Genomic DNA, 8725 nt, shown 5'->3' with positions numbered 1-8725 from the left:
ATTATGCTTCCAGGATAAGAACCTTATAGTTCGCTGACAAAAATGAATATAACCTGACCGTTCTAAATACCAACCATTAAAAGGCATTCTTTGTCTTCGTTTGATAAGCTTCCCCCTCTCTATCAGATACAGGTTGATGGCGCGTTTGATGCTGTATCGTCCCCTGATATTGTCTTGCATTATCAAAGTTCATCACTGACAGTTCTCATAATGTCATGTTTTGACTGCAACAGCATGTCATTTTGTCAAAGCGACGTAACGTAACCCATTCTTGCTGGGATTCTGAAATCGACAGCCCTGTCCAAATGTACACCCTAATCAAGCAATTTCCCCTAATTCCAGTCCAATCAAACTGCTCTTTAGCTGTTAACTGGGGAGTTTTGTTGTCCTTTTCTAATGCTAATCTGTCCTATTCAGCATCTCTCTATGAGGCTATTTGTTGTGAAATAAATCCCCTTGTTTGCCTCCTGCATGTATAATTGATATTGTTGCCCAGGTTTTTGTTTGTGCTGTGGAGAGCTGAAAGGCGGTACTTTGGAGGTGATGAAGAAAATGGGGCTTGTAACGTTTCCTTTCCACATGAGCTCGGCTGAGGTTGATGCCAGTGATCAACCTCTGCTGAATGTCATATCATGTATTCATGATTATTTTCAGCAGATTATGGTTCACAATATAGATGACATTCTCAACCACCCTTTACTCATGATGCTCTCTCCTGTTTTATGTATCAGGCAGACAACTCATCACGATGCACCATGGTTGAGGTTGCATCAAAAATAAAGACACTCTAATTAAGGTGAATACACATCGGTGAGTATGATTCCAGTCGCTTTGCTCGGATAAATGTGCAAAATAAGCTCCAGGGCTCATAAATGATCCTCTCTTCTCTTCCACACTGAATTTTTCTTGGACAGGATTATTTTTGACTGTCCAGAGAGTATACCGGATAGTTTCTACCTTGCTAGAAAAACGTATATACAGCACCAAATGTTGCAAAACAAAAACAGTTTTGATGCCAGAGTAAGGAAACCTATAGTCTTTACAAGTTTTATCAGTAAAAACAACAAGGTGCCATGCATACCTTTTTCAAATCTGACTACATGTGGCTGCCCTGAAAATATTATTTTCCCTATTTGCAGTTTTATACAGTGTTTCTGCCTGCTGCTCCTCTGAAGACATACAATGTGTATGGCCATTGATATGCCTTAACAGAGGTCACAATTTGCATGAGAATTAACAGCTAGTAAATTAAATTGATATTCAGTGCACATCTCCGTTGAATCCCTCAGACCTTTGTTCCCCTGCCTGGCAGAGCCCATGTTCAGCCCCTAGCTAGTCAGAAACATCTGTGCAGTTAATAATTTGATAAACAGCTTACACAAATGCTAAATTATCTCCTCCGCCCCTCCCTTTTTCTTCCTCCCCTTGTGCGAGACTTGGAACAGTTGGCTCACCTCTCCGTGGCGTTGGGTTTATCTGTCTTTTGTGGCTGTTCTTCCACAGCTCTGGTTTTCATGGCTGTCCCTTCACTCCTTTCACTATCACTTAGATACTGAAGCAGTGTTTGGGGTTAATGCAAATCCTCAATGCTCATCTGTGAACAAAGCAGATGTGGGAGTTGTCTATTGTGGCAAGTTTAAAATGAACTTGTTCTGAACATTTGTTATTCATTCATAGTTTTGTCTGGATCGCATTTACGGAAATGTTGAAGAAGAACTGTGACATTCATCAACACATTTTAACATTTACAATGCCATTGTGTTTCCATTGAGTTAGTGCCTATTGTTTGCCCAGAACTCGGGTGACTCCCTGTGAAATTGCAAATTAAGGTCTGACATATTTTTTTTCCAGAGAGCATTCTACATCAGAGTGCAAAAGCTTTCAAGTTCCATGTGTTAATTCAATGGTCACTTGTTTCTATAATTGGCTGATACCCCTAGCGAAAGAGATTTGACCAGGCTTTTATAATCGTTTCCAAAAGTAGGCACTTGTAGTTGGCAGGGGTATAGGTATTTTCACAAAGTTACATTTAAAAGATTAAATGTGTCCAGATGATGATATTAGTAGTATCTGCTGAGCACCGGGTCTGATTTAAATTTTAAAAAGGATCCAAAATATTGCATGCCTGCATATGGTTTACTAGTATGTCTATGTTTTGTGAGTGCATTTTTGTCTACGAGAGGACAGCAATTAGTTAAGTGCTATCAAGTGGATGAAAAGCTGCAACAAATCCCCTTTATAATTTCATGGAAAAGAAAGCTTACAAATAGATTTGGGTGGAGGGGAACTAGTTTCCAATGCTTGCCTTTTTCATTTGCAACTTAAGAAGAAAATGAACACCAAGAGGCTGTGCTAAGCTGTGTTAAGACACATTTTGTTTCTTCTTTTTTTTTTTTAAATGTGCATTTGTTTACTTTAACTTTATTTCTGTTGATATTGTCTCTTCTGTCTCTAAGGTGATCAGATTCAGCATGATGCTGCACTTGTTGGTTATTTGAATAAACATCAGGGCTGTCTCGAGTGCTGTCTGAGAGCACAATGCTTCAGTGTGGTTTTGAACAAAGCCTCCCAGATCTGATTACAGTGGCCTGTTGTTAGCACACGCTTGCCGTGTGATGTCGTAGTTTGTAAATTGGATTCATTCTCTATTTTCTTTTTTATATTATTCTTTCTTTAAGATATAGCCACTAGCCTCATCCAGATATTTACTGATCATTTTCACATGCTTGGAGTCCACAGACAGATCCTGTAAGTGGGCGCGAGAGACAGGAAGAGGAGAGGATCATCTCTCAGATTGACAAGAGTCTGTGAGCCTGGGGTTTGACTGACAGCTGATAGCAGGGGTGGTGTGGTACACAGTAGCGAATAAGGGCAGCGTGTGAGGTTGTCAGATGATGAGATTCATGTGGGCTCGGATGTGTAGGTCAGCCGTCTGGCAGCCAGGGATTAATGTTTTCTCCTGTAGCGGGCCTGGTTGGTTACACTGATCCCTGGCCTTGTTAAAACTGTGCCCTTTCACCTCCATGTTTACCAGCTCAGGCTCGTTGGCAGTGAACCGGCTGTCAGGCAGCCGGTTAACTGAAGTGAACCTGTTACTGATGCTGAAGAGTAGCTTGTGTTGTTTTTGGCCTCATCTCACTGTGCATCAGTATCCTGCATGTTCCACTCATGTAAACCCAAGCTTTGAATATGTTACAGAAATGTTGCACCTATATGCATATAGTGTAGAAGTTATGGCTGATTACAATAGATGTAATCAGCAAATTTGATACAGCATCCTGCATACAGTACAATGATATGTAATTTCCTGTATGAGCAACCAGAATAGACAAGCATCCAGGTATAGAGAGCTCATTACATGAGCACCTCTACCACCATCTCCAAAGAGCCAATCCAATCCTGGATCCATTTGACCCCCTCCTCCAGGAGAAGCCCACGGGGCACATGTCATATCCACATTAAGGTGTTAGGGAATGCTTGATTTGTTTGCGTGAAGGGCAACCTCTCCTCTCTCTTACATGGGTCACACTCGTTTGACACTGCTACTGGATATCATTGTGCTTATGTGGGTTTAGCTGTCCAGGTCAAATTATCCTTTGATTTGAACTGAAATTGGGAATGGATCAGCCCGGGCTCAGGCCCAGGCCCTCTCCTCTGTATTAAGCCATCACAGTGTTGTAAGGCGAGCTCACATAATGAACCCTGTCACCGCTGCCACTGCACCAATATCCCCACAACACAGCATGCATATTGATTGCAGATTGTGAATGCGAGACTATGTGTGTATATGCGTGTGTGATGTATGTGCGCAAGCTCACCTTTTTCGAGCAAGGAGCAAGGGAATCGTGTTACACTCTGACTGATTAGAAAGCTCATGCATAGGAAATCACGACAGAGACACTGCTCCCCATCTGCCCGCAGTGCAGGTGAAAACAATTTACACATCGGCAGGCTAATGGATACATTCATAGGGAGCACAGACAGAGGGAAAGAGGGATCAAGGGGGAGAGGGAGAGAAAAACGTAGAGGGAAAGAGAGAGGGCTTGTAATGGGCCCAGGCCGATGCAGGCCAGTGGCCCTGCTCATGCGGCCAAGCCAGATAGCAGCGTATCAGATAACACATAATCACCGGGGTCAGGGACTAATGAATGCGGTCGTGGCCCACCAGAGCAGGCTTTTGCCCGCGCTAAAGACACTTGTAAACAATTCGGCAGGGTGAAACATGGCAATAATATGTTGATTCAGCCGGTAATGAGGTTCCCTCTGAATCAATACCCCCAGCTAACCCCTCTCCCTGGTGGGCCAGTGAAGAGCAGAGAGCCAGGTTGGTGAGCGCACACCTCTGCTGATGACCTTTCCATGGCAGTAAGGACACGAGGCAGACTGAAGAGGACTATTCTCGTATTGCACAAGGCGCTGAGTGTCAGAACTTTCATTCGCAGCAAGCAAATGAACAGGCAGGCGCTGCATGCTAATGAGTGGCAGGCTATTTTCCACCTTTTTTATCTGCACATTATGCTCTTGACTTTGGAGAAGGTGGGAATTAGGTTGGACCTCAGTGTCAGGCTGCCTGATGGCTCCGCTCAGGAAAAACTGGTAATTGAAGCCGATGGCTGCTGCGGAGGAGGTCTGAATTTGGAAATAAACAGTTTCAAGCACTGCACGTCATTTCTAGAGAGATGACAGGGGGAATGGAAATGAGCTGTCTGGAACTAATGTGCTTTCGCAGCAGGGAAAAAAGGGGGCCATCTTTCAGACAACAATTCCACTCGTTAGGACTTCAGTGCCACCGTAATGACGAGAGACCAAGTTGCTGAGAGGACAATTAGGCAATGTTGGCACCCAGACAAATCAAGTAAACAAGCACACATGGCTCTGAATTCAACATATACTGGGGCTCGACATTGTGAGATATATCTAAGGGGAGATAAACAAGGAAAACCAACAAACAGACTCCTACTGGCTAATTCTTGTTTTCAATAGGTTTTGTTTTATTATTATTGCTTGTTAATTAGAAATTGACCATTTAATGCCCCTCTCATTGGTAAAAGGTTAATTAAAAAAAACAAAACTTTGTTTTTATACTATGCCGTTTATATTCAGATCTGGATTTAATAAAACATCTGGATGTATATAATACAATAATACATACTGTGGTACATATTTTGGTTCTGTTGTGAGAGCTGAGCATTGTCCATAGCATATATTGTCTTAATAACATGAAGTTTAGCAGGTGTCACGGTAAACAGATAGCAGACATTGGTAACTTGAAAGCTCATTTTCTCTAGAACACTGCTCTGCAAATTTGGCAGATGTGGCCTCTTCACCTTCCACTTATTTGGCCCTGATCCGTTGCACCCCCTGTGGCTACCCGAAACTTCTGGCTCCGCAGTGCTCTAGTGTAGCAGTGTCATGTGTGTGTCCCCTGCATCATTCTCCCTCTGGAGCCACTGCCTCTCCCTATTTCAATTTTCAAAGGATTACCAACAACAATGCATTTTCTCAACAGTTGCTCCACTCCCCGCCTCCACCAGCTCTTCCCCCTGGTTGGCCAAACAAAGCCCTCAACCACAAAAAAATGTAACTTGTGGACTTTTCAAGCAGGATTCCATGAGTTGAATGATGGTTTGCTGATTAAAATTGTTCAACATGGCTGCTGATCTCTCTCCCTGCATTAGGGTAAATAATTTGTTTATGAGCTTTCAAACGACAGCAGCTGTTGATGCTTTGTAATGTGGCATGTAAATAAAAAAAATGCAACATTCCATGGACGCATGCAACCTTGATGTGGCGGGCGAGACCACAGGGGTTTCTTAGACTCAGATAGCCTTCATGCTCATGAATAAAACAAGGGGTTTAGGGGGCTTCCTGTGCAGCTAATTCACAGTGCCGAGCTTCCAATCTGTTTTTATGGTACTTGGGCGGAACAATTTCTCTTCCCCTGCTTCAGGGCCGCGTACAGCACATAGAGCGGTTTCTCGGCAGCTCACACAGGGATAGTAATTTGCCATAATCAGTCATTGTGCACTGGTGAGTTCAGCACAAGCTGAGACACATGATACTTTGTGGTGTTACTTCAATTTTATGCAAATAAACAAAGCAGTACAGCTTCTGAAATTGCCCTTCATTTCTAAAATGAAAATATCCCTTTGCCAACGCAACATTCACGTAGCTGTAAGGTCTGAGTGATGCATGTATTAGCTAAGCTCGACTTTTATGAGTTTTGTATTTAGCATTTGTTGCAAAGTGCGGTTATCGTTTAAGGCAAATGACTGATCATAATTCATTTTCTAAAAAAAACAAAACATGCACAGCACCATGTTGCCATCACTCACTGCAATTAGTAATGAGAAACGCCATTCTCTTCCTTCTGAGTCCTGTTTGCAGACTCATTACCAGGCCCTGCTGGTTTCTCCAGCACTGAGAGGAAGTTAAACAAAGCGCCACTCACACGCAGCTCCTCCACGGCGACAACGGGCTCCAGACCCATCGCCAAACGCTGAGAAGTGAAGGGCCTGCGAAAACAAACCACTACGACTCCCTTCACTCTTTCTTCCACTCAACTGCACCCTGTCACTGCCCATGCCGATCACTAGTACCTCCATGCTACGCTAAGAACTGAGAAAACAAACCACCAGGCAGTAAAGCCCCGAACCTCTCCATCTTAATTCTACCATGCACCTCATCGTGTCACGGATTACTTAAGTGTAACCACGTCACATTCCTTCCTTGGTATAAAAACATTACATTTCTAATTGTCCTCTGTTACAACTAATAATAAATAGTATTTTTTTTATATCAAACGTGCAGAGAAATGCATGGAGATACACATAAGTGGTTGCAAACATAGAAGTGCATATTGATATATGTGTGTATGCACACGTGGACAGTACACACACACACACATATACACACAAGGCAGAGGGGACCTAATTAAATGCAGACAGTGACTGTGTGGACTGGCGTACAGTGGAGCCGGGCCCCAAGCTGCCACAGCAACAGTTCATCTCGGCCAATTAGATGTCGCATCAAAGCCGGGGCAGCCTTAAAGCGATGGGTTCACAGGCGTCATTGTTATGCGTGGTCAGCAATCAGCAACGTCCCCTGCTGGGATCTGCCGCCACCGAAGCCGCAGAGAGAGTCACCTGACAACAGCCAGTAGAACAGGGGCCGGCCTGCCTGCTGTGTGATCTTCTCCTGATGTGTATGTGGCTGTAACACAGGCCTCCAGGATGGAAGTAATGCAACGTTATACATACATTTATGAACCCCCAGCGAGTTTCCTCTTTATTGGTCCTCTTTCAATCAAAAACACGTGTTAAAATACAAAACTGTTGAACCCCAGCAGGCTTGCTCATTGCTTTACCCTCTAATTGCCTGCAGGTCACGAGTAAGACATGCAATGATTGCCTTCATCCCATGAAGCTTCACTGTCAGGTTTTCTGATTCAGCAATCCTAATTTGCATGGTTAATTTTCCCATTGACTTCAGTGAGAAAATTAGCTTAAATTTGTATTATTATTATTTTTTCCATTGCAATTTTGTGCAGCTCATATAAGTAATGACATAAGGTTGCTGGTACTGGTATAATTTTTGTCATAAAATGAAATGCATTAGCAAACATCTCACTCATTCTCTGGTAGCTCAGTAGTCGGCCCTGTCTAATGTAGATGCAGATGATCCTGTAAGAGCTGCAAGGAGACGACACCAGAAGGAGTGTAGTTCAGTGTTTAACCTGTTGATGGGCACGCGGGTACGTTGAATCTCCTGGTCCTCTTTGACAATAAGCAGCGGCAGCCGCTCCGTTTCTCTCCTCAACCCTAAAGCTGTGATTGAGGCGGGAGTCAGTCCAGGATGGGTTTCCCAGGATTTGGAGGGGGGTCAGGGCTGGAGTGCTGCCACTCTCCCTCTCAGCAGCCGAGCCACAGCTCCCTCATTATACCTGAGGAGTCAAAACATTACCCATGGTACACTGGGGCCTCAGGGACAGGCCCACCCCTTGCACCATACCAGGTGGGGTGGACTAATTTCTGTGGTGACGTCCACGGTGACGGTTGGTGAAATACGCAGATATTTCTTATATGGCCACAATTAGTACACGTTGAGATAGATATTTGCACGCTGTTGAGAAATAATTCCAAAGAGCCGGAAACATTACATGTTAAATTGGTGAAACTTATTAAGAGCACTTGAGAGCATGCTCTCTCTTCTGACTCCCTCGCTCACATTCCTGTGAATGTGTCTATTGTAAGTCAGAAAGTGTAATAGACCTAGCCTTCACGACACGTAAAGGCATCCATTAACCAATCACATCAATAGGCTTTTGTTAATTTATGTATATTTATTTATATATTTCTTCCTTTCTTTCAGTAAAACATAATTACAGATTATGTAATGTTTAGGCCTGGCATGTTGATTACTGTCCAGTGTTTGAAAGGCTGCAGTTCCTAGTGAATTAGAGAATGATTAGTGCATGGCAAATCTACTTCATTCTAAATATGTTAATTAACAGTTTGTGCAGTGGGTGCAGTAGTTAAAAGCACTAGTAACCTCACACAAGCTTCAAATGTAACCACACTCTAAATTGCTTGCCGTGGGTTTTCTTTGAAAGGCTATATTTAATTAAATGCCATACAGTAGCCATTTCGGGGCTAATGGAACTTATATTATATGTAAGAGATCTGGTGAGGAGTCACTTAACCACCCATTACAACGGCGGTTTCAG

Source organism: Eutrigla gurnardus (genome assembly GCF_963514095.1).
Source record: "Eutrigla gurnardus genome assembly, chromosome: 7".
In the NCBI taxonomy this organism is placed as follows: domain Eukaryota; kingdom Metazoa; phylum Chordata; class Actinopteri; order Perciformes; family Triglidae; genus Eutrigla; species Eutrigla gurnardus.
Note: the sequence above shows the minus strand (reverse complement) of the source record.